The 27,668-nt window shown below is 34.9% G+C and overlaps 1 long non-coding RNA gene across 1 annotated transcript; it reads left to right on the top strand.

Moving 5' to 3' along the window:
- The first annotated feature begins 1,997 nt into the window (after nucleotides 1-1,997).
- LOC130454597 (uncharacterized) lies at nucleotides 1,998-27,668 on the top strand. Its single transcript, XR_008912313.1, has 3 exons — nucleotides 1,998-3,196; nucleotides 23,653-23,692; nucleotides 25,612-27,668. It is a non-coding gene; the product is annotated as an uncharacterized LOC130454597 (long non-coding RNA).

Consider the following 27,668-nt stretch of genomic DNA (forward strand, 5'->3'; position numbering starts at 1 on the left):
TTCGTTCGGTGCCGGGGAGAGGAAGCGTGTGGCATCTAGATTGCAGCCATACTTACCCGGAAGTCTCCCAATTGCTTTTAATAATTTTCAACATACATTTTCCAAAATAATACATCTTCCTCCTCCCCCTCTCTCTCCCTACTCAGAGATGGTAAGCAATTTGATCCGGGAAAACACTGAAAACACATTTCCATTTAGTCATTGTAGAAGAACACTCATACAAAACCAAATCCTCAAAATAAAACCATAAATAGTATGCTTTGACCTATATCCAATCAACTCTTAACAATTCTTTCTTTGGAGGTAGATATTGTTCCTCATCATAAGTGCTTCAGAATTGTACCAGATTACAGAATTCCTGAAAGTAGCCAATTTTTCACAGTTGATCATCATAAAACTTTGCTGTTACTGTGTAGAGTCTTCACCTAGTTCTGCTTATTTTGCTTTGTATTCGTTCATTTAGGTTTTTCTAGCTTTTTGCTTATCATTTCTTATAGCACAATAGTACTCTATCACCATCATATACCACAATTTGTTCTGCCACTCCCCAACTGATGAACATCTACTCAATTTCCAATTCTTTGCCATCACAAAACAATGTTATAAATATTATTATATTAGGACATCCTTTCCCTTTTTTATTTTCTCTTTGGAATACAGTGGTGGTTTTACAGGATGAATTGTATGCTCAATTATTATAGTCCTTTGGGTATAGTTTCAAATTGCTCTCCAGAATGGTTGGATCAGTTAATAATTCCATTAACAATGTATTAGTGTCCCAATATTGCCACACATCCTTCAACATTTATCATTTTCCTTTACTGTCATATTGGTTAATCTGATGGGTGTAAGGTGATAACTCTGAGTTATTTAATTTGCATTTCTGTAATCAAGAGTGATTTAGTACTTCTTTCATCTGATTATTGCTAGTTTTGATTTCTTTAACTGAAAATTGCTTGTTCATTTCCTTTGACCATTTGTTATTTAAGAAATGGTTTTTATTCTTATGAATTTGACTTAGTTCTGTAATATTTGAGGAATTAGACCATTATCAGAGAAATTTATTGTAAAAATATTTCCCAGTTTGTTTCCCTTTTTAAAAATGGAGATTTGAACCCCAGACTTCAATCCCATGATGTCCTTCCTAGTTCCCAGATTGCCTTCTAATCTCCCTGAATCTTACCTGAGTTTGAGAACACAATGGCTATTTAAACTGACTGTACTGCCTCTCTCTCCTTGCTTCCACTTCCAAGCACACGCATCTCTCAAGATGTAGTATAAATGAAATTGAATGGGCATTTTGGCCCTCCTAGGCACATGCTGTCTTATTTTGTATTTTCTTTATTTCTTAATCTTTAATAAACCTCTAAAAATATAATACTTTTATTACTAGAAACTAATTTTAATCTTAACAATTTTGGCAACCACTAGATTGGACAAGAACTTCTCAAATAAAAAAAAAAAGATAGCCTAGATAATGATTTCTAAGCCACGTTTCTCCAAGATGCTTTTAAAGAAAGCTATCTTGATCAGCTCCTGCCTGCAGCCATCCACTTCAGACTCTCTTGATTCAATATTGCTCACCTGGTGCCAGCCCTTCCCGCCCACTCGCTTGGCCTGGCCCAGCTGGCTTGGCTCGGCATGCTCCTGCTGACTGCTCCTGTTGCCCGCCATCTGGACCTGTTTAACCCAGATCTTTCTCACCCACCCTGCTGTTGCCTGCAATCCTGCCTGGCCCAGCAATTCTGACTCATTGCCCTAGGCCCAGGACTCACTTCCACCAGATGGTAAAGATGGGGATGAATTTTTCCTTAGGCTATGATTATTACTGGGGGCAGGGGATCACAGGGAGGGAGTAAGAAAGAAAAGAGGGAAGAGGCTTTTCCAACAGGAACTTAAAGCATGGCTACTTTAAGAGGATATCTTGACTGTACTGATAAATTAATTTACCTCACATGAGTGCCAGGGGAAAAATTCAGCTCCCTGCAACTCTTTAGCCAAATTTGGGGAGGCAGCTGGGTGGCTCAGTGAATTGAGAGCCAGGCCTAGAGATGGGAGGTCCTTGGTTGAAATCTGGCCTCAGACACTTCCTGGCTGTGTGGCCCTGGACAGGTCATTTAACCCTCATTACCTAGCCATTACCAATCTTCTGCCTTCTGACAATAGGCATCTAAATGGATAATTAAAAAAAAAACAAGGAACTTTAAAGAGACTGGAGGTTATATTTTTAAGGTATTTCAGACTCCAATGTTTTATAAAAATCTCTCTACTCTATTGCATTTTGCTGATTGTTTTGTTTAAGGTTTAACTGTGATTTTAAGTTCATATATGACTGCATTCAATACTATTCTGTTACACTGAATCATTTTAATTTACTGGGTTTTAACTACTGTTAAATTCTGTTGCTTTCCCCCCTATAACCATACTGAACAAACATTATTGAGTAAGCCCATGTAAAAAACAAACAAAAACAAACAAAAAAACAATAGCTTTTCTATTTTTGACTTTTTAAATTGTCACATAGAGGACAGATGGACTCCATCAGAAAATTGTTATAACAACCTTTGGAAAATTTTATGAGCTACATATCTCAAATTGATTTTAAGGGTTCTTTAGACACAATTTTTAGAAATTTTCTTAACAATCTCTGGTCATTTTTCCTGCCCATACCATGAGGTAAGGCCCATTTTAGGAGCTGAATAGTAATACAATTATAAACCCCAACTCCCGCTTTTACAAGAATGTGAATGGAAGTTGGGAAGTTAATCCCAGGGCAATTAGTAACCCTAGAAGCCTCCCCCCCAAAAAAGGGGAGCATCTCTTATTTATACTCTTTAGCTCATCACTTTACGTCCACCAGAATGATATCTAGATTTCTTGATGATGTTCAAAACCTGAAATAAGTTTTACTTTGTTTAAAAATATGTTTACCAAGGTTGAAATATTTGCTACGTCTGTAAAAATTGTGACAAATTGTGGCTTTTAAAAATGCCACACAGCAACTTATGTGAAATATGATAGTGGGTTTGTTTGCTATTGTAATTAACTGGGCTATTGAGAATTTTGGGGATACTGATTCCTACATATTTGTACTACTGTTCTTTAAAAATGAAAAATGTTACCTTGTGAAATTCATTTGCTTTTCACTCACAGCGGATCATGGCCAGATATGAAGAGGAAATGGATCTCATTTTTGGTGAGAAAGCCTTGTATTCTATATTTTCTTAGCTGAAACAGTGTGTCAATGATTATAAGCTACATTTTTGAATTTTTAAAACTCTTTTATTATATTTTTCTTCCATGTGCAATATACTATTTCAGTTTTTTTTATTTTTTCTCTCCTTTTTTATATTTGAAGCACATGTCACCAGTATTAAGATTTTCTTTAACTTTTTTTGATGTTGCAGTAATATAACTTTAAAATACATTGCTATAATATCAATGCATGCCCCAAAAGCTTGAGACTATAAAAATGATGCCATTAATTATTTAAAACAAATTATGGGACTTTGCTTAATGATTCTGTCTGATTCCAGGACAAGATATACAAAAGAGCAATTACACAGGGCCAAAGATAAGCCAGTCCAGAATGGATTGATGCACTTCTAAGCCAATACAAAAGACTTGAACCTAGTGTGAAGACTCAAGGTTGCAATGCTTAACATATATTAAGACATAGGCCTTCCTCATATCCACACTCATTCTGAAAATACAGACGAGTATCCCAAACTTGGCTCCTACTTGGCTTCTATAATCTAGTCCCTTTTCTTTCTTTTCTAGTGTGGCACATTTCTGTAGTCCTGACTACTGACTGGGTAAATGCATCATTGCTTAGATCATTTTAATTGGGCCCTGATTCAAGGACCTGTTAAAGATTTACTTTTCCTTTACTTGGAATTTTTACACACAAGACTTTGATAGTCTATATATTCTTCCAGAAATTTTCTTTTTTCTTTTGATTTTTCTGCTGTCTTTTTAATATCTCTTGCCAATTGATTCATATACCTCATAACTCAGCCATGCATCCCTAAGTGATCCTGTGTTTTTCAATCACCCTCTTCATGGGGAACTGTAAAAAATATTATTACTTTTAATTGCAAAGTTTAAATCCCTTTTGAGAAGAATTTTAGGTTAAGAAAGATGCTACCTCTCTGAATCCAGAAATTGAACTGTTTGGAGAAGACACCATGAAGATGCCTCCTGACCACAAACTGCACGAGAGGATCAAGAATGAACTTTGGGTGTGGTTGATTGAACATTTATTTGTATCTATACTTTCATGCCAAAGGGGACTGCTCCCTAACTGGCTTTTTGTCAATTCATCTAGCAATTATTGGTGTTTTCTTCCCCTCTTACCCTCAATTTATTGTAATCTTTAAGTTGATTATGTTTTCATGATCATTTTGGGGAAAATCTTTCCCAACAAGGATCAAATGGAGTTATGTAAAAATGGAGATTTAAACCCCAGACTTCAATCCCCAGAAGTCATTGGTAGTTCCCAGATTGCCCTCTAATCTCTCCGAATCTCACCTGAGCTCAAGAACACAATGGCTATTTAAATTGACTGTACCACCTCTCTCTCCCTGCTTCCATTTCCAAACACACATTTCTCTCAAGATGTAGTGTAAGTGAAATTGAATGGGCCATTCTGCCCTCCCAGGCACATACTTTCTTATTTTGAATTTTCTTTATTTCTTAATCTTTAATAAACCTCTAAAAATATAATACTTTTATTACTAGAAACTAATTTTAATCTTAATACCTTCTAATCTTGGTTACATTAGTTTTGTTTGTACAAGAATTTAAAAATTTAGTACAATCAAAATTATTCATTTTGGGTCTTAAATTGCCCCCCCCCATCTATTTTCCATCAATTTTTCAATAAGTTTTTCACATTTTCTTCTATTTCTTCATTATTTGAACTTTGTTTTATTGGGTCTTGATATCTCATGAAGTCATTACCTTCTAGTTGCACAAATCTAATTTTTAATGAATGATTTTCTTTAATGAGATTTTGAACTGCTTTTTCATTTGGCTAGTTCTGCTGTTTCTCCTTGAACTGCTTTTACTTCTCTTTCTCAGTTTTTCTCTGTCTCTCTTAACTAGTTTTTGAAATCCTTTTTTGAGCTTTTCCAGAGTCTGAGTCTAGTTCATACTTTTCCTTGAAATTTTGCATTTTTTGCTTTGCTTTCACTTCTGTACCTGTACCTTGCTCTTCTTTGTCTCCATAAACATTTTCTATGTTTATATATCTTGTTTTATATGTTTACTAATTTCCAAGGCTTTTTCTTTAATTTCACTTTTATCTAAAAGGTCAGCTCTCTTCTCATAGTACAGAGGGTACTTTCTTAGACTTCAGTTTTTCCATGTTGCTACCCCTAGATCCATTTCTGAGTTCCTTCGAGTTTCAGTTTTTTAAAAAAAAAATTTTTATTTAGAATATTTTTCCATGGTTACAAGATTTATGTTTTTTCCTATCCCTCTTTCCTCCATTTTCTTGGAGCTGACAAGAAATTCCACTGTGTTATTCATGTGTCATTTTTCAAAACCTATTTCCATGTTATTCATATTTGCAATAGAGTGATCTCTTAACGTCAAAACCCTAATCATATTCCCTTTGAACTACATGATCAATTGTATGTTTTTCTTCTGTGTTTCTACTCCCACAGTTCTTTCTCTGGATATGGATAGCATTCTTTCTCATCAGTTCCTCTGAATTTTCCTACTGTTAGTAGAGAATTCTATTACATTTGATTGGGTCACAATGTTTCAGTTTCTGTGCAAAATGTTCTCCTAGTTCTGTTCATTTCCTTATGCATAAATTCTTGGAGGTCTTTACAGTTCACATAGAAATCCTCTAGTTTATCATTCCTTTCAGCACACTAGAATTCTATCACTATCATATTCCACAATTTGTTCAGCCACTCCCCAGTATGTGGACCCCTCCTCATTTTCCAATTTTTTGCCACCACAAAATGTGAGACTATAAATATTTTTGGAGAAGCATTTTTCATTATTATCTCTGTTGAGTATAAACCCAGAAGTGGTATGGCTGGATCAAAGGGCAAGCATTCTTTTAAAGCCCTTTGTGAATAATTACAAATTACCCTCCAGAATGGTTGGACCAATTCAAACTTTCAGTTCTCTAAAGGTGTTATGATGGCCTGTGGAATGAGAACACTGAAAGCCATCTTCTACTGCTGATTCAACTACCCCTTGAGATTATTGAAGGCTGGCACAAGTCAGAGTATTGTGATCTATTTTGTGCTGGGACTCAGAGTCTAGCCTAAAGGCCTCGATCAGGTGGGGCATACTGTGGACTGCCTTGCTCTAGGACTTGAAACTTTGCCTTGAGCTTGATTAGGGGCTCTGGACCTCACTCTGGGCATATATAGTTTTGTTGTGCTTCAGATTTCCTTGTACTGGGGTTCAGATCCTCCCTATAGGTTTGGATTAGGGCTGCAAGCCTCACCATGGGTTCATACAGATCAAGAATAATGCAAACTGCCTTGTGCTGAGATTTAGGATCTCATCGAAGCCTTGGGCAAGGGCTTTGGGCCTCCCCTTGGGCTAACACCAGTTAGAGGCCTGCTAAATTCCTTGAATTGGAGCTTAGGATCCTAGTTTGGGCTCAGGCAAGGGCTCAAAGCTTCCCTCTTGGCCTTCACTAGCTAGGTATACTCTAGACTGTCCTTTACTAGGGCTTAGAGCTTTAAGGGTGGGTATAGGTTTGTATTTCTTTTGGCTTTGGCAGGATATCAGATTCTAGATGTAAAGCTGCACTCAGGTTCAGATTCTGGATCAGTGGATGAGGATGACAGGGGAGGTTTGCTATTATCTTGTCCTGGTTCTCCTTGGTGTAGCTTTCTGCTTGCTGTATTCTCCTCTTACACCAATGAACAAGACCCTCTCTGCCTATCTTTCAAGTTATCCTCTGATTGAAAATTGTTTCACTCTTTTTGTTTGTTCTTTCCTGCCAGTATTCATTTTGAGACAATATTTTACAGTTGGTTGGGGAAGGATTTTGCAAAATAACAAGAATTAATAAATAATTCAAGCTTTCCTGGCTTTTACTCTGCCATCTTGTCCTTGATGATTTCTTGAATAATGATGTCTAACCTCTTTTTTTGATTATGGCTTTCAGATGGTTCAATAATTCTTAAATTATGTATGTTTCTGGATTTATTTTCCAGGTCAGTTGTTTTTCCCTTGATATATTTCACATTTTATTTTATCTTTTCATTATTTTGACTTTGTTTCATTGTTTCTTGTTGTCTCATGGAGTTATCAGTTTCCACTTGCCCAATTCTAATTTAAAAAGCACATTTTTCTTGAGTGAGCTTTTGCAATTCCTTTTCTACTTGGTCAATCCTACTTTGTGAAGAGTTCTTAACCTCAGTGAAATTGTGTATTAGACTTCCAGGTAAGCATGGAGGCAGTCTAGATGTGAGATGCTTCCTCTCCCCAGCACCCAACAAAATAGACTACCTCAAAAGAACATAAAAACCATCTTCAGAAGAATGGAGGGACTCAATAGTAGGGCACAGCATTGAAGGTAGGTGGGATTTGAGCATTTTCACACTATAAGGGGGAGAAAAACTCCCACCCAAACATGAGCCAATCTACCCTCCCCAACCCCACATAAGGAGTCAGAGTCAGAGCCAGTGTGCACCAGAAACAGCGAGCAAGTAAAGGACACATCTAGAGTGAGCAAGGGGAAACTCAATACTGGGACTACAGGTCTACCGGGAATCTACCCCTGAGAGCAGTTACACCAGAAACCTCTGTGCACTGGGTTGCGTATACCGCAGAAGCTCTAACAAACAAAGGAGGCTGCAGAGATTCAAGAGCTTGTCTCAGGCAAAATTCTTTATCTTTAACTCCATAAACCGAGAACCTGCCCATCTCAATCAGATTTCTGACTAAAAAGGGATAGAAAAACAACCATAGGAATAGCCATTATTATTATTATTATTATGCCAGGATCAACAAACACCCTCCAAGAAAAACAGGAAGAAGACATTGACTCTTGAAAATTTCTATGGAGGGAAAACCCAGGCTACAGAGGAAAAAGAGGATGAAAGTCAAACAAAATCAAAACTTTCCCCCCCAAAAGTGGAAATTGTCCACAAGCTCTGGAAGAATTCAAATTGGAGGTTTTCCAAAAGTTGAAACCTTCTGCCAAGAAAAATGGGAAATAATTCAAAGAGAGAACAACAGTCTGAGGGACAGGAACTCCCAATTGTAGAAACAGTTGGAAGCCACAAAAAGCAGGGTAGACCAAACTGAAAAGAAAAACCAGTCTTTAAAGATCAGAATTAGGCAACTGAAAGACAATGATTTTGCAAAATAACAAGAATTAATAAAAAAAAGTCAAAAGACTGACAAAATAGAAGAAAACATAAAACATCTCACTGACAAGGTGACAGATCAGGAAAAATGAGGTAGGAGAGACAATTTGAGAATCATCAGTCTAAGTGAAAAGCCAGAAATAAACAGAAATATTGACATTATAATACAAGAAATCATCCAAGAAAACTGCCTGGATGTTCTTGAACAAGGGGGGAAAATAGACATTGAAAGAGTTCATAGAACACCCTCTACACTAAATCCCCAAAAAGACAACCCCCAGGAATGTAATTGTCAAATTCCAAAGCTTTCAAGCAAAGGAGAAAATTCTACAAGAAGACAAAAAGAGACAATTCAGATATGAAGGAGCACCAATTAGGATCACAGAAGACCTGGCAGATTCCAACTTAAAGGACCACAAGGCCTGGAATATGATACTCAGAAAGGCAAGAGAACTTGGTCTTCAACCAAGAGTCACCTATCTATCAATACTGACTATATACTTCCAGGGGAAAGAATGGGCATTCAATAAAATAGAAGATTTCCAAATATTTGTAAAGAATAGACCAGAACTCAGTGGAAAGTTTGATATCCAATCACAAAGATCAAGAGAAATATGAAAAGGTAAATATGAAAGGAAGGGAAAAGGAGAAAAGGGAAAAATGTTTTCTTTTCTTTTATTCAAACTTTCTTCTATAAGGGTTACAACTAGATCAAATTATATGGGGAAATGTTATTTGTAACTCTCAAAAATTGTTTGCATTATTATAGTAATTAGAAGAATCACTCATAGGAAAAGACTAGGACATTAAGGGCTATAAGATGATATGAAAAAAAGAAAAAGGGTGAGGGGGAATCAATAATAGTACCAAGAGATACTTGAAGAAATAGAAATAAAATAAATAGAATAAGCTTTTTCACACAGATAAACAAATGGGAAGGGAAGGGGAAGAATAATCTTATAAGGAAAGGAATAAAGTGCTAATATGCCATACATAAATCTCACTCTCAGTGAAATCAACTCTGAGAGGGAAAAACATCTATATCCATTGGCATCTTGAATTTTATCTTATCCTACAGGGTAAGGTGTTACAAGGGAATCACTTTAAAAGACTGATATATATTAATTTAAGGTCACCAAGGAATTCAGCTATGTAATTCCTAAATGAAAACTTAAGTCAGCAGTCAATGTTTTATGGAGTTTAATTAAAATAGGAGGAAGAAAGGAATTAGAGATAGAGAGAGAGAAAAAGGGAGAGAAGGGAATAGGGCTTAAATACCCCTTCTGTTTAGGCTGGGCCAAAAGGCCCAAGCCCTTATATAGCTGGGGCAAAGAAAGGAGATCAGTCCCTATTACTCACGTGACCAAAATGGAGAAACAGTCTCAGAGGCCCCCACCTTCAGCTTCCTTCAGAGCAAGCTTCTCAGAGTACACTGCCACTACTCCGATCAACTCCTCAACCACCACCACCACGAGTCTTCAGACCCCCCTGATCTTTAAGGAAACCATCCAAGTTGCCTCCCCTCAGTTCTCACATCTACCAATCACTGTCCATCAATTTCCCTGTGCCAATGGAGGCTCTAGCTTAACCCAGGACCGCCCAGAGGCTTTGCACATGTCTGTTGAAGGTCATATTTTCAAATGATTAAATCTTTGCTCCTTTGCTACAGCCCTTTCTAAATCCTGTTAACCTGAGTAGGGTAGAGATTGGAATAATTAAATTTTGATCTAGGCTGCAGCCCTTACTCAATCCTGTTAGGACTGAATAGGGTGGAGATTGATTCCAAGTATCTCCATTGTATCAATTCTAAAATCAATCATGACTCAAAGAAATTCCTGTTCTATGCTTAAGCATAGGTCAAAATCCTTTCCATTGTTCAGCAAAAGGTTTCTGTCCTAAAGTAATCTTAAGAAGGGAAGAGAAGGAACCTCCCATGCCAATGGGGTTCCCATTCCAATAGACTATCAGTAAGAAATTTTCCAAGTATGAAATATCCCAATGGTGAAATTTCCAACATTTATAAGTCTAAGGAATTTTGAGGTTTACAAAGGGAGAAGGTATAACTAATGGGGCTACAGGGGAGAGAGTACAAAGAGGGAGGGAAGGGGGGGGAGGGAACTTAACAGACCCTAAAATAATAAGAAAAAAAATGGAACAAAAAGGGAGGGACCAGAAAGGGAAGCATATAAAGGGAGGGGATTAGGGGGATTGATTAAAAGTAAACTACTGGTTTAAAAGGATATAGCAAAAGAAGAATGGATAGAATTTGGAGAGGATTTCAAAATGCTAGGGAATTCAAAAGTGATAATCATAACTTTGAACATGAATGGGATGAACTCACCCATAAAATGTACATGAATAGGAGAGTGGATTAGAATCCAAAATCCTACCATATATTGTCTACAAGAAACACACCTGAAGTGAGTAGATACTCACAAGGTCAGAATTAAAGGTTGGAGAATGGCCAATTGGGCCTCAACTGACAGAAAGAAGGAAGGAGTTGTAACTATGATATCTGACAAAGCCAAAGTAAAAATAGACCTGATTAAAAGGGATAGGGAAGATAAATACATACTGATAAAAGGCAGTATAAACAATGAGGAAATATCACTAATCAACATGTATGTGCCAAATGGTATAGCACCCAAATTTCTAATGGAGAAACTAGGAGAACTGAAGGAGGAAACAGATAGTAAAACTATACTAATGGGAGGCATGAACCTAACACTATCAAATTTATATTAATCAAATCAAAAAATAAATGAGAAAGAGGTAAAAGAAGTGAATGGAATCTTAGAAAAATTAGTGTTAATAGATATATGGAGAAAAATAAATAGGGACAAAAAGGAATAAACCTTCTTTTCAGCAGCACATAGTACATTCACAAAGATTGCCCATATACCATGTCATAAAAAAAAACATGGTATAAAAATTCAGAAGAGAAGAAATAACAAGTGCAAAATTTTCAGATCATAAGACAATAAAAATAATGATCAGTAAGGGTACATGGAGAGCCAAATAAAAAATAAATTGGAAATTGAATAATAGATTCTCCAAAATCAATTAGAGAACAAACCATAGAAGCAATTAATAAATTCATTGAAGAAAACGACAATGATGAGACATCCTTTTAACCCTTATGGGATGCAGCCAAAGCAGTATTCAGGGGAAAATTTATATCCTCGAGTTCATATATTAACAAATTAGGGAGGGCAGAGATCAGTGAATTGGGCATACAAATCAAAAATCTTGAAAGGGAAAAAATTAAAACCCCCCAGAAGTAAACCAAATTAGAGATCCTTAAAAATTAAGGGAGAAATTTAAAAAATGGAAAGTGATAGAACTATTGAACTAATAAATAAGACTGGAAGCTGGTATTTTGAAAAAAAAAACAAACAAAATAGACAAAGTACTTCTCAATCTAATTTAAAAAAGGAAAGACAAAAACCAAATTAACAGTATTATAGACGAAAATGGGGACCTCACCTCCAATGAAGAGGAAATTAAGGCAACCATTAAAATTTATTTTGCCAAATTATATGGCAATAAATATGCCAATCTAGGTGATATGGATGAATATTTACAAAAATATAAATTGCTTATATTAACAAAAGAAGAAATAGAATTCTTAAATAATCCCATATTAGAAAAAAGAAAAAGAACAGGCCATCAAAGAACTCCATAAGAAAAAATTTCCAGGGCCTGATGGATTCACAAATGAATTCTATCAAACATTCAAAGAATAGCTAATCCAAATACTATACAAACTATTGCATATAATAAGCAAAGAGGGAGTTCTACCAAATTCCTTTTATGACACAAATATTGTACTGATTCCAAAGCCAGGCAGGTCAAAAATGGAGAAAGAAAACTACAGACTAATCTCCCTAATGAACATAGATGAAAAAATCTTAAATAGGATACTAGCAAAAAGACTCCAGCAGTGATCAGGAGGGTTATTCATTATGATCAGGTAGGATTTATACCAAGAATTCAAGGATGGTTCAATATTAGGAAAACCATCCAAATAATTGACCATATCAACAAGCAAACCAACAAAAATCATGATAATCTCAAAAGATGCAGAAAAATACTTTGATAAAATACAACACCCCTTCCTATTGAAAACACTAGAAAGTATAGGAATAAAAGGGTCTTTCCTAAAAATAATAAACAGCACATATATGAAACCATCAGCCAACATCATCTGCAATGTGGATAAACTAGATGCCTTCCCAATAAGATCAGGAGTGAAACAAGGATGCCCTTTATCACCTCTATTATTTAATATTGTACTAGAAACACTAGCAGTAGCAATTAGTTAGAGAAGAAAAAATTTGAAGGTATTAATATGGGCAATGAGGAGACCAAGCTATCACTTTTTGTGGTTGATATGATGGTATACTTAAAGAATCCTAGAGAATCAACTAAAAAGCTACTCGAGATAATCAACAACTTTAGCAAAGTGGCAGGATACAAAATAACCTCACATAAGTCATCAGCATTTCTACATATCTCCAACACATCTCAGCAGCAGGAATTAGAAAGAGAAATTCCATTCAAAATCACCTTAGACAATATAAAATACTTAGGAATCTATCTGCCGAGACAAACACAGGAACTATATGAACACAACTACAAAACACTTTCCACACAACTAAAACTAGATCTGAGCAATTGGAAAAACATTAACTACTCGTGGGTAGGATGAGCTAACATTATAAAAATGACCCTCCTACCCAATCTTATCTATTTATTTAGTGCCATGCCCATCGAACTTCCAAAAACCTTTTTTACTGAATTAGAAAAAAACATAACAAAGTCATTTGGAAGAACAAAAGATTAAGAATACCTAGGGAAATAATGAAAAAAAAATTCAAAGGAACGTGGCCTTGCTGTCCCAGATCTCAAAGTATACTATAAAGCAGTGCTCATCAATGCAATTTAGTACCGGCTAAGGGACAGAAAGGTGGATCAATGAAATAGACTTGGGGGTATGGGACCTCAGCAAAACAGTGTATGACAAACCCAAAGATCCCAGCTTTTGGGACAAAAATCCCGTATTCAACAAAAACTGCTGGGAAAATTGGAAGATAATGTGGGAGAGATGAGGCTTGAACCAACACCTCACACTGTACACCAAGATAAACTCAGAATGGGTGAATGACTTGAACATAAAGAAGGAAACTATAAGTAAATCAGGTGAACACAGAATCGTATACATATCAGATCTTTGGGAAGGGAAAGATTAAAACAAGCAAGACTTAGAAAGAGCCACAAAATATAAAATAAATAATTTTGACTACATTAAATTAAAACGTTTTTGTACAAACAAAACCAATGTAACCAATATCAGAAGGGAAATAAAAAACTGGGAAACAATCTTCATAACAGAAACCTCTGACAAAGGTCTAATTACTCAAATTTACAGAGATAAATCAATTGTAGAAAAATCAAGCCATTCTCCAATTGATAAATGGGCAAGGGACATGAATAGGAAATCCTCAGTCAAAGAAATCAAAACCATTAATAAGCACATGAAAAAGGTTTCCAAATCTCTTATAATCAGAGAGATGCAAATCAAAACAATTCTGAGGTATCACCTCACACCTAGCAGATTGGCTAACATGACAGCTATGGAAAGTAATGAATGCTGGAGGGGATGTGGCAAATTGGGGACACTAATTCATTGCTGGTGGAGTTGTGAATTGATCCAGCCATTCTGGAGGGCAATTTGGAACTATGCCCAAAGGGTGCTAAAAGACTGTCTGCCCTTTGATTCAGCCATAGCACTGCTGGGTTTTACCCCAAAGAAATAATAAGAAAAAAGAAATATACAAGAATATTCACAGCTCCACTCTTTGTAGTGACAAAAAGTTGGAAAATGAGGGCTTGCCCTTTAATTGGGGAATGGCTGAACAAATTGTGGTATATATTGGTGATGGAATACTATTGTGCTCAAAGGAATAATAAAGTGGAGGAATTCCATGGGAACTGGAACAACCTCTGGGAATTGATGCAGAAAGAAAGGAGCAGAACCAGGAGAACAATGTACACAGGGACTGATACACTGTGGTACAATCGAATGTAATGGATGCCTCCATTAGTGGTATAGCAGTGATCTGAACAATTTGGAAGGTTCTGTGAGAAAGAACACTATCCACATTCAGAGGAAAATCTGTGGGAGTGAAAACACCAAAGAAAAATAACTGCTTAATGACATGGGTCGAAGGGGATATAATTGGGGATATAAACTCTAAATGAACATCGTAGTGCAAATACCAACAACATGGAAATGGGTTCTGATCAAGAACACATAGAATACCCAGTGGAATTGCATGTTGGCTATGTGAGGGTTGGGGGTAGGGGGGGAAATAGAAAATGATTTTTGTAACCAAGGAATAATGTTTGAAATTGACCAAATAAAAAATAATATCAAAAAACATTTGTGTACTTTTCCCAAAGAATTAATTTTGTCTTTCAAGAAGTTTTTCTCTTCAGCAGATTTTTGTATTTCTTTTTCCATTTGACCAGTTTTCCTTTTTAGGAATAACTTCTCTCATTTAGATTTTGTGCATCTTTTACCAATTGACCTATTCTTTTTTTTAGAAAATTAATTTCTTTGATAAGTTTTGTGCCTCCTTTATCAAGTTGTCAACTATTTTGCATGATTTTCCTGTATCATTCTCATTTCTCTTCCCGAATTTTTCTATTAACTCTCTTATTTGATTTTTAGATTCCTGTTTGAACCATTCCCCTAATTATTTTTGGACTTGGGAACAATTATTATCTTCCTTATAAGCTTAGGATGGAGCAGTATTGATTTTGTTGTCTTCTCTGAATTTGAACCTACATTGTCACCAAATAAATTTCTATGTTGACTTTCTTTTTTGTTGTTGTTGTTTTTTGCTATTTTCCTGCCTTTTGTAATGCTTTTGTAATGCTTTTTGTTTAAAAAGATATTAATGTTGGGCTTTGTAACTGTGGTGAAGGGAGCACTATTCCAAGCTTTAGAGTCTTTATTCAGCTACCTTCAGAGCTGGCACAGAGATCTAGCTGTTTTCAGTTATTCCAAGGTTGTATGATGTGAGTGGTGTGTTTAATACTCTCCTGGTCTGTGCTCTGGTCTATGAATTACCCAAAACACTCTTTTTCCTCTTGGGACTGTGACCAGGTACTTTACTCTCCTGAGGCTACAAGTGTTGGTATATGCTAATGCTTCTCCTCACCCTGTGACTGTACCCCAGGACAATGATCTGGTTCTGCTTTTAGGCAATAGGATAAGAGCCTTACACCCAGATTCAGTAAAGGGAACCCTGTAATCTTTTTTCTGAGCATTTGCCCTCCCCTCCCTTACCATTTGTGACTGAGACTTCTGAAAGACTTGGCTGTTGCTTCATGTGCTAAAAAGGACTTTTGCCTAGCTGGGACTTTCCCTGCCAAGCTGTGCTCTTAGATATCTTCTTCCAGCCTTCTAAGTTGTATTTGGCTGATATATTACTTCACCTTCACTTTTTGAGGGTTGTACTGTTCCATAACTAGCTTTAAGATATTATATCATTACTTTTTGGAGAATAATTTGGTAGAAATCAGCTGAGTCCTTGTACATTTTCTACCATTTTGGTTCTGCCTTGCTGTAAAGCACTTTATATATTCATTATCTCTCACTTGCTACCTTATTATAGGATTATGCCATGCTTTCATATTTATCTTTGGTTTTCTGTTGTTTTTAAGAACCCATTTTTCTCTCTTCCCAAGTATTTAATTCACAGAACTTAAGGGAGAATATTGAAATAAACTGTTTTCCACTAATCTCCCAGTTTATTGAACATGAGCTACTATGGCAATGACAAGGGGTCAACTAATAATATTTGAGAGTCCCCCCCCCCATTTTCACCATGCTGGAACTTATAAAACCATAAAATCTATCAAACCATAGACCAGGGAGTTCTGTGTCTCTGGCTACTTGCCAAATATTTTTAATGTTCTTTTATTTGTGTGAAGCATGTTAAAATATGGGTAATTGTTTGCTCATTATTATATGCCACCCATGATTTCCATCATTATAACCAAATAATTAGGGATTGAATAATCTTTCTTTAGAAGCATTATAATTTTTAAACAACATTGTTCTATTTTCATATATATTTTGGGGGAGTGTCTTAAAATAGATATTCAATATTAATGTGTGCTTAACTATATAACAATAATAATATATTAAATAATTTAGATAGGCTATTATAGTTCTTGTTTTTTTGGATCTCATAGTATATTAGTATAATATTGTGTGTATATATTTATATAATGCACTATTTTATTTTATAATTTTATTTTTACAAAGTATTGTCCTTGTAATATCAAGTGATTGGTACTTATGCAAATTGTAATTTATATATAAATAAAATTGTGGGTCTTCCAAAAGGAATAGAGATGAATGGCAGGTTAGGTATGTGCAAGTAGCAACATCCTATAAATGAGGATGTGCTCCTGAATCCCTGTATTTCTCTACTACACCTTCATATCTTGAAAATTTCCCCAGTGCTAGAATCTTTATCATCCAGAAGCATATCACAACCATGTGGTCTCCTTTCTCCTCTATAGAGTTCCCTCTAGGTGTCTCTATTTTGGAGTTGGCCTGGGCTGGGCATGCTTCATTTTTCTTTCTGTGGTACTTCACACTTTCTGGATTTTAATAGTTACCTTTTGATATGGTTACTGATTATTGGTTACATTATCACTTGTTCCTTACCCCTGACTTCTCAACTCCTGTTTATGTGTTGTTTATTGCTATGCTATTAGCATCTAGGCTTCTTGAGAGCAGAGACTGTCATTTTTCTTGAATTTGTATCTTCAGTTCTTGGCACATTTTTGACTCTTAGTGGGTGATTAATAAATGATTTTTGCCTTCCCATCAGGCACAAAAAAGAAAAAAAAAAACAAGAAACTGATCATAGGACAAGAGTAAGAAGTAACTGGTGGATTACATACCTACTCCATTGGTATTCTTATGATGTCAAGAAAACTTGAAGAAAATCCCTTGCATATTTATGATCTCTTGTATTGACCTTTACAAGAGTCACAAAAGATGTCATGTATTGTCAGGCTATGATTACCATGACTGGAGAGGATATCTCTATCAAGTGCCACAGAGACATACGAACATTGAAGAAGAAAAGTTTTATTATGATGCTTTACTACCTGTGTGTATTTTGACAAAACATTTAAGATCTCTGAGCCTTGGTTTTCACATCTGGAAAATTATGACTTTGAGGTCTCTTCCAACTGTGGAGCTCTGATATATGATAAAGAAAGCATTGTTCTCAAAACAATAGATAGTATATTCAAATTTTACATTTAAGGAATTGGGGAACAAGGAAATTGACTTATCTGATATTTTGCAGCTAGTAAGTGGCAGAATTAGAATTTAAACATAGATCCCCTTTTGATTATAAAACAACTGTATTTTGCAACCATGCCATGAATTAACTTCAGAGGCTTTCGGCTGAGCTCTCTCCTAGCCACAGAAGGAATGTCTGCTGTTTCTCAAGGATGAGCAAGAAGTCAGGCCAAACGTTTACTATCAAAATGAATTTAGGATAACAAGAAAGTGAAAGTCTGTGTTTTGGGATATCTCAGGTCTCTCTTCAAGAGGCTCATTGTGACTTAGGAAGAGGATTTGTAATCTTAGGATTCTCTTTAGCATAGAGCCCATTCAAAGAGTAAATATCCTTTTCCTGACCACTGTTCACCCATAAAAGTAGTCTAAAAACTCTTTATGGAGTCAGTTTGATGTGATAAATGTTTGATAAATGAATAGATTATATATCATATTAGGTATCTAGGTGGCATGGTGAATAGAGTTCTGGACTTGGAGTCTGGAAGTCCCAAGTTCAAATTTAGGTTCAGATATTTACTATCTGTGTGACTACAAATAAATCACTTTCCCTCTCTTGGCCTTAGTTTCCTTGTGTATAAAATGAAAGTGTTGGATTTGATGTCCTCTCAGGTTTCTTTTGGCTTTTAATCTATGGTCATATAATGCAGATAAGTGCTATGATGTGGAATGGAAAACTGAATCAACCTTTGGGCCTTTCTGCCACTAAGGTGGAACCAACAGCAGTTAGAATGTTGGAGGGAAGATATTGATAATGATGACAGTTGGTGGGGGGAGGGTTACTTGGAGTGACATTTGGTCTCATAACTCTCTTTTCTGGCCCTCGGACTGGAAGGAGCCTCTCTTCCTGCCTCTGGATAGAACTTCCTCTATTTCTGATTTTCCCAACTGCATGCTCTACTCGGATTCCTGTGATCATATCATTGAACAAAAGAATTCAAGAGGAGCGGTTTCAACTGTAAGACTGGTCTTTAAGGGTGACAGCCTGAAGAGATAGGCCCAACCAGCACTGAAAGTCAGAACCTTTTCTTCCTCTTGCTGTCTACTGCTAAAGACTTTGAACTTAATGAAAACTAGCATAGATTAGCATAGACAGGAATAAAAGAAACCTCTACCAGCCTGAAAGGCCTAGCCTCAGCTCAAAAGCTGAGAGAGACTCAAACCCAATTTAAGGAAATCCCAATTCCTTCTTCCCTGATTCTTCCCCAATCCAAACTTGTATTAAAATCCATCTTTATTTAAGTAACTGCAGTCAGAGGAGAGGACTATCAGGGGGACATAGAGGGAGAAGAACCTCAGGACAGCACAGCCATTCAACCATAGATGGTCCTTATCAAATCCCTGCCAGGTGACATTGGTCTGGGGGGAGGCTTGTCCCTCTGAAGGGTTCATGCTTACCTACCCTGGGGTATCTTCAACATGGGTTAATAGAGAAGACAACCCTTCAGGATATCATAGCTGGCCCATTTCTCTGGAAATCCTATTTTTAAAGGTAGCCTGTCAACAGGGTGTATCTCTCTCCTTTTACCTCACCAGAAGCCTTATTCCTTCTGTCCCTTCAACTTCTCCATTCTGTTACAAAACCTTTCTTATCCCCTGTACTTATTCCCTGATACTTCTTCAATCAGATACATCTGAAGAAAAAAATAATTCAGAACTAAAGGTCATAAGCAAATGATGTAATGGAATGTTAAAAAAATTTTTTTAACACATACCATCAATCAAGACCCATTTCTTTATTATTAATATTTGCATTAGGGTGATCTTTTAGAATCCACTTTCCCAGTCATAGCCCCACTGATCCATGTGATCAAGCAGGTATTTTTCTTCTGTGTTTCTTTTCCCACAGTTCTTCCCCTGGATGTGGATAGCATTCTTTCTCATATGTCCCTCAGAATAGGTCTGGATCATTGCATTGAAACTAGTAGAGAAGTCCATTATATTTTATTTTACCACACTGTATCAGTCTCTGTGTACAATGTTTTCCTGGTTTTGCTCCTTTTGCTCTGCATCAATTCCTGGAGGTCGTTCCAGTTCACATGGAATTCCTCCAGTTTATTATTCCTTTCAGCACAATAGTATTCCATTACCAACATATACCATAATTTGTTCAACTATTCCCCAATTGGAGGGCATCCCCTCATTTTCCATTTTTTTTTTGCAAGCACAAAGGACCCAGCCATGAATATTCTTGTACAAGTCTTTTTTCTTTATTATCTCTTTGGGGTACAAAACCAGAAGTACTATGACTGGATCAAAGGGTAGAGTCTTTTAGTGCCCTTTGAGCATAGTTCCAAATTGCCTTTCAGAATGATTGGATCAATTCACAACTGTACCAGCAATGCATTAATGTCCCAATTTTGCCATATCCATACCAACATTCATTATTTTCACTTGCTGTCATGTTAACCAACCTGCTAGGTGTGAGATGATACCTCAGAGTTGTTTTGATTTGCATTTCTCATTATAAGAGATTTAGAACATTTTTTAGATACTCATTAATAGTTTTGATTTCTTTATCTGAAAATTGCATATTCATTTCCCTTGCCCATTTATCAATTGGGGAATGGCTTTATTTTTTGTACAATTGATTTAGTTACTCATAAATTTGAGTGATTAGACCTTTGTCAGAGGTTTTTGTTATAAAGGGTTTTTTCCCCCAATTTGTTGCTTTCCTACTATTTTTGACTGCATTGGTTTTGTTTGTACAAAACCTTTTTAATTTAATGTAATCAAAATTATTTATTTTGCATTTTGTTTTTTCTAACTTTTTCTTAGTCTTAAAATCATTCCTTTTTCAAAGATCTGACAAGTATACTATTCTGTGTCCACATAATTTGCTTATTGTTTCCTTCTTTATGTTCAAGTCATTCACCCATTCTAAGTTTATCTTGGTATATGGTGTGAGATATTGTTCTAAACCTAATCTCTCCCATACTGTTTTCCAATTTTCCCAGCAGTTTTTGTTAAATAGTGGATTTTTGTCCCAAAAGCTGGGGTCTCTGGGTTTATCATAGACTGTCTTACTGAGGTCACTTACCCCAAGTCTATTCCACTGATCTTCCCTTCTGTCTCTTAGCCAGTACTATATGGTTTTGATGATTTATAGTACAGTTTAAGATCTGGTACTGCTAGGCCACCTTCCTTCTCATGTTTAAAAAATTATTTCCCTTAATATTCTTGATCTTTTATTCTTTCAAATAAACTTTGTTATTGGTTTTTTCCCCCTAATTCTTTAAAGTTTTTTTTTTTTGGTAGTTTTATGGATATGGCCACAAATAAGTAAATTAGTTTGGGTAGGATTGTAATTTTTATTATGTTAGCTCATCCTACCCATGAACAATCAGTGTTTTTTTCTAATTATTTAGATCTAGTTTTAATTTTGTGGAGAGTATTTTGTAGGTGTGTTTCTATAGTTCCTGCATTTTTCTTGGAAGATAGATTCCTAAGTATTTTATACTCTCTGTGGTGATTTTAAAGGAAACTTCTTTTTCTAACTTTTGCTGCTGGGCTGAGTTGGAAGTATATAGAAATGCTGATGATTTATATGGGTTTATTTTGTATCCTGCCACTTTGCTAAAGTTGTTGATTATTTCCACCAGCATTTTAGTTGATTCTCTAGGATTCCATAAGTAGGCCATCATATCATCTGCAAAGAGTGATAGCCTGGTCTCCTCATTGCCTGTTTTAATACCTTCAAATTCTTTTTCTTCTCTAATTGCTACAGCTAGTGTTTCTAGTACAATTTTAAATAATAGAGGTAATAATGGGCATCCTTGTTTCACCCCTGATCATGTTGGGAATACTTCTAATTTTTCCACATTGCAGATAATGTTTGCAGATAGTTTTAAATATATACTCTTTATTATTTTAGAAAAGGCCCATCTATTCCTATGCTTTCTATTGTTTTCAATAGGAATGAGTGTTGTATTTTGTCAATGACTTTTTCTGCATCTATTGAGATAATTGTGTTTTTTGTTGACTTGCTTGATGATATGGTCAATTATGAGAATGGTTTTCATAATATTGAACCATCCTTGCATTCCTGGTATAAACCCGACCTGATCATAATGAATAACCCTCGTGATCACTTGCTGCAGTCTTTTGGCTAGTATTCTAGGAATTTAGTAGAACTCCTTTGCTTATTCTGTCAAATAATTTGCATATTTGGATTAATTGTTCTTTGAATGTTTGCTAAAATTCACTTGTAAATCCATCAGACCCTGGGGATTTTTCTTAGGGAGATCTTTGATGGCTTGTTCAATTTATTTTTGTGATATGGGATTATTTATGTATTCTATTTCTTCTGCTATTCTAGGCAATTTATATTTTTGTAAATATTCATCCATATCAACTAGATTATCATATTTATTGCCATATAATTGAGCAAAATAATTTTTAATGATTGCCTTAATTTCCTCTTCATTTGAAGTGAGGTCTCTCTTTTCATCTTGGATATTGTCAGTTTCCTTTTTTGTTTCCTTCCTCTTATTTTCTTTTATGCTTCTGTTTCCCTGCTTTTTGCCTTTCCTTGTTCACAAATGTTTTGCCTCTCATCATTGCTTCACTTACTTCAAGTTTTCATGTATTTCAATGATTCTTCTGTCACTTCTCCTGAATCTATTTTCTAGGCCAATTGTTTTTCCAGTGAGATATTTCATATTTTATTCTATTTTTTCCATTCTTTTGATATTGTCCTATTATTTTCTAATGCCTTATGGGATCATTATCTTCTATTTTCCCAATTCTAAAATTTTATTATTTCTTCCTTGAACTTTTGTGTTTCTTTTTCCATTTTGTCATTCTTCAGTAGGATATATATTTTTTTGCCTTTATTTACATCTGGCCTATTTTCCCCAAAGTTATTGAATACATTATTTCTTTTACTATTTGCTTTTTAAACCACCTTTCAAGTTATTCCAAGGGGTCTTCTGGGGCCTAACATCCTTTTTCACTTTCCATTAAGGTGTCACATTTACTTTTTGCCATTTTTATACTCTTTTTATTTATATTTTGATCTTCCATGTAAATAAAGCAACTTTATAAAGTTAGGGTTTTTTCTTAGTTAATTAACCCCTCCCCCCATTACCTTATCTACTCTGTTGAGGTTCTGCCCTTTTTTGGGCGGGTGGAATTAGTGGTCCCACTTGATCTTAATAATTTTGTTACATTTACTATTCATATTTTGTTCGTCATTTGTTAAAATTTAAATTGTAGTTGCTTTATGTTTTGTTTTATTGACTGTGTTAACTTTACTCTATATCAGTTTATAAAGATGATTTTCAGAAGTCATGACATATATTTTGTTATAGTATAGTAATATTTTATTTCATTTATATAATAACATCATTAGGCCCTTCCACTGCTGATGGACATCTACTTCTTTTCCAATTCTTAGTTATCATGAAAATGGCTACAATAAATGTTTTGATGTATATTGGAACTTTCTTATTATTGATAGTTTCCTTGTGATATGATTCTAGTTATGGAGTCCCCAATTCAAAGGAATTGACATTGAAGTTACTTTATTTGCATTCCAAATTGTTTCCCAAAATGTACTCTATTACAAATCTATCTACAATATGTTTGTGTGCCTATCATTCCAAAATACCTGCTGTCTTTGATCAATGAAATTTTTGTTCTTTCCCCACAAATTTTAGGAAAGCAAGACAATATTCAGAACTGTTTTACTTGGTACTGCTTTTATTAGTCAGTTTTAAACATTATATCACGTGGTTATTCTTGTAATTCTTTTGAGAACTTTAAAAAATTATTCTTTGATCAGTCATCTATTGGGAAATAGTTTTGTCATACAAAGACTTTATATATTTTTGATACCAAACTCTTCTCAGAGAAATTTGATACAAACTTTTTTTTCCCATTTGACCATTTTCCTTCTTATTCTAGGTGCATCAAATTTTTCTGGACAGAAGATTTTCATCTTCAAGTAAGTAAAATTTCTTTGTCTCTCCCTCTTATTTTTGTTCTTTCCAATTAATATCTGTGAGAGGCATATAATTTATCTTCTAATTTTTAAATGAATACTTTGTACTATTAAGGTCACTTATCCACTTGGAATTTATTATGGAATGTAGTGTAAAGTGTTTGTCTTAACCTAATTTCTGTCAGACTGCTTTCAGGTTTCCCCAGCAATTTTTATAAAATAAGTTGTTTTTTCCCTAGAGAATTTTTTCACTTAAACACTGGACTCTTAAAGTATATTGCTTCTGTTTTTCCCCAAGCTAGTTTATTTAATTGATCAGTTATTCTATTTTTAATCAATTCCAGATAGTTTTGATGACTTGATTGATGATGTAGTTTAAGGTTGGAAAGTGCTATTCTTCCCTAATCAATATTTATTTTTATCATTTTCTTTGATAATAGAGATCTTTTGTTTCATGAATGAAATTTTTATTTATATATTTTGTTATAACATATAATTATATATACTCATATATTATTATGTTAATTAATTTATTAATTAATATAAACACACAGTAAATTACTTAATATATTTATACTAATACAATAATATGAATTAATATATTTACATATTAATAAGTGATTGTATATGTATAATTATATATTATAAATATTTAAAGTTTATTAAATATTGTTACTATTATTTTATCAATTTATATAAATTATCCTAATTAATTTGATTAGTATAGTATAAATTTGGTTGGTATTAGCAATGATTAGCATCTTTCACTTTATTTCCTTTATGAGTTTTTATTGTATGTGTGATATATGCCTTCTTTCATGGCATGAGCAATAAGGAAATGTGTATTTCATGAAAACACTTGTGTAACCTGTAAGATTATTTACTGACTGTTGAGAGATGGGACAGAATCTGAATCATAAGTTTCAGGAAATACTTCTCAAAAATGGTTTCTATATGTAGTTGTATGAAAATTTAAAAATAATATAAAGATTTAAAAATACATATTAGCTTTGTTGGTATTATTATTTTTATTTTATTGTTATGACCTTTCTATGAGAACTGAATATGATTCCAGATATTTACACTGTCCTTTATTTCTTTAAGGAACACTTTGTAACAGAATTTATGCAATTCTTTTGTGTGCTTTTGCAGGCCAACTCCCACAGGATTTATACATTTTGTAACAGTTTAGAATGTAATTTCTCTTTCCATTATTGCTACTTGTGTTTTTTATTATTATGTAGAAATGCTGTTAATTTAAAAAAATCTATTTTGTAGGCTGAAAATTTCTTGACTTTATTGATTATCTCAATTAGTACTTTTGCTGACTCTCTAGCATTTCCCAAGTAAAGCATCACATTATCAGCAAATAGGAATGGTTTGATCTCCTCTTTACATGCTTATATTCCTTTAGTCTCTTTATCTTGTCTTATTATTGGTGCTGGCATTTGTAGAACTATATAAAATAATAATGTGAAGTGATTATTTTTTCTTCAGTGTGTTATTAATTGGAAAATGTTTTAATATATTCCCATTACATATTATACTGGCTCTTGGCTTTAGAGATTATTTTTTTTTATAAAGAAGACCTGTCTATGCCTATACTATTTTAATATTTTTAACAGAAAGGTTTACTTATTTTACTTTGTCAAATGTTTTCTCTGTATCTATTAAAATGATCACATGTTTTTTAATGTTTCAGTTTTAAATATTATTAATCATGTTGATGATTTTTTTAAAATGTTGAACCCACATTGATGCAACTTTGCATCCCTGATACAAATTTCTCTTAGTCATAATGATTTATTTCTTGGATATACTGTTGTATTCCACCAGAACATTGCTTAAATTTTTTGAGTCAAAGTCTATTAATGATATTGGATTTAAGTTTTCTTTCTATGTTTTATCTTTCATTTATTTAGACATTAAGACTACAGTGGTGAGACTAGAGGACAGTCAAGATAGCTGCTTAAAAGCAGCAAAAATCCAGACATCTGAGAAAACCCTTCCACACCAATTGGAAATAAAGTGCTTTGAGAGGACAGAGAACCAAATTTAACAACAGGACAGAACCAGGGGACCTTCCTACTCAATTCAACTTAAAAGGTACACAGAGAAAGCTGACTTCTTGGGTTTAATGAAAAGGAAGTAGGAAAGTCCCAGGACCCCTCCCCCACCTAAGGTGCTCACTCTCCAGTGGTCACTGGAATCTCAGGGCAAGGGCTCCAGCCCAGAGGGAGTGCCTTGCTATTACAGCTGTGCCAGGCTCAAGGTTCTAGCCACAGCTGTCAAGAAGGCAACTGGAGAAGAGGCATGGAGGGGAGGGCAGCCTGGTCACAGCTAACACTCTGCTTCTTGGGCCACTGCTTCTCCAGGTTTTATCCTCAGGGCATATCCAGCTCTGCAGAGCAACTCTACCTTGGATTAATCTAGTTTCTATCAATAGGGTAGATAAGAAGCCTTCAGAGGGAAGGGAAGCTCAATCTCCAACACCCTCCCTCTCCTGACTGTGCTGATAGTTGTGGCAAGAATCCAGTTGACTGGGATCACAGGGTGAAGGCTGCAACCAGGCCAGAATACTTTGATAACAGGGTGGGAAGCAGAGCTCCCTTCAGCTCTTTACCTTCACGGACCTTAAACTTCTGCTGCCAACTGGGGAATAGCTGACCTCAGGGCTCATTAATACTCCATCAGCCTAATGTAGTCAATCAGCAGAGCAGAGAAGAAACCCCATCAGGACAGAATAGCCCAAACCCATAGATCTAGCAAATAATCAGTTTAGCAAGATTATAGCCAATGACAAGGGGAAAAGAAAGAAAAAAAATATGAATAAACAACAGAAAAAGAAAAAAAAGAAATTACAATCAAAGTTTCTATCCAGGTAATAAACAAAGAACAAATAGAACAGAGGAAGACCAAGGCACACTAAGCAAAAATACAAGAACTCCAATGAATTAGACACAGACTTTGAAAGAACTCAAAACACAATTCAAAAAACAATTAAGAGAGACTGAAGACAACTTGAAAAGAATTTAAAACACAAAATAAATCATCTAGAAATAGAGACACATGAACTAAAACAAGAAAATAGTGTCTTGAAAGCCAGAATTGACCAGCTTGAAAATTAGGCAAAGAAAGTGAAAGTTGACCTACAAAGAAAAACTTACCCAAAGGAGAAGGATGTATAAAAAGCCAGGGATAAAATTGAGTCTTTAAAAATTAGAATCCAACAAATAAATGCAAATGACTTCAGGGCAGCAAGAGTCTATAAAACAAAATCAAAAGAATGAAATAGTTGAGGAAAATATGAAGCACCTCATTGATAAAACTACAGAATTGGAGAACAGATCCAGAAGAGACAATTTAAGAATTACTGGACTACCAGGAAATCATGACAAGAAAAAAAAAAGCTTGGATATCATTCTGTAAGAAATTATCCAAGAAAACTGCCCTGACATTCTTGAACAAGAGGGAAAAACAGAGATTGAAAGAATCCACAGATAACCTCCTGCATTTAATCCCCAATTGACAATGCTCAGGAATGTTATAGTCAAATTCAAGAACTACAAAACCAAGGATAGGATACTACAAACTGGTAAGAAAAAGACTTTCAGAATCATGGAACTACCATTAGGATAACAGAGGACCTGGCTGCAGTAACACTGAGGCATGCAGTATGATATTCCAGAAAGCAAGGGAATTGGGTCTACAACCAAGAATCAACTACTCAGCAAATTGATTATATTCTTGCAGTGGAAAATATGGTCATTTAATAAAATACAAAACTTCCAAATATTCCTAAAGAAATGACCTTACTTTAACTGACAATTTGATGCTCAAACACAGAACTGAAGAGAATTACCAAAAAAGTAATTAAGAAAGGGGGAAAAAACACCCTTTTTAAGGGACCCAATAAGTTTAAAATGATTTGTCTTCCTATAAGAAAAGATGATATTGGTAACTCTTGAAAATTGTTATT

Source organism: Monodelphis domestica, chromosome 5, assembly GCF_027887165.1.
Source record: "Monodelphis domestica isolate mMonDom1 chromosome 5, mMonDom1.pri, whole genome shotgun sequence".
In the NCBI taxonomy this organism is placed as follows: Eukaryota; Metazoa; Chordata; class Mammalia; order Didelphimorphia; family Didelphidae; genus Monodelphis; species Monodelphis domestica.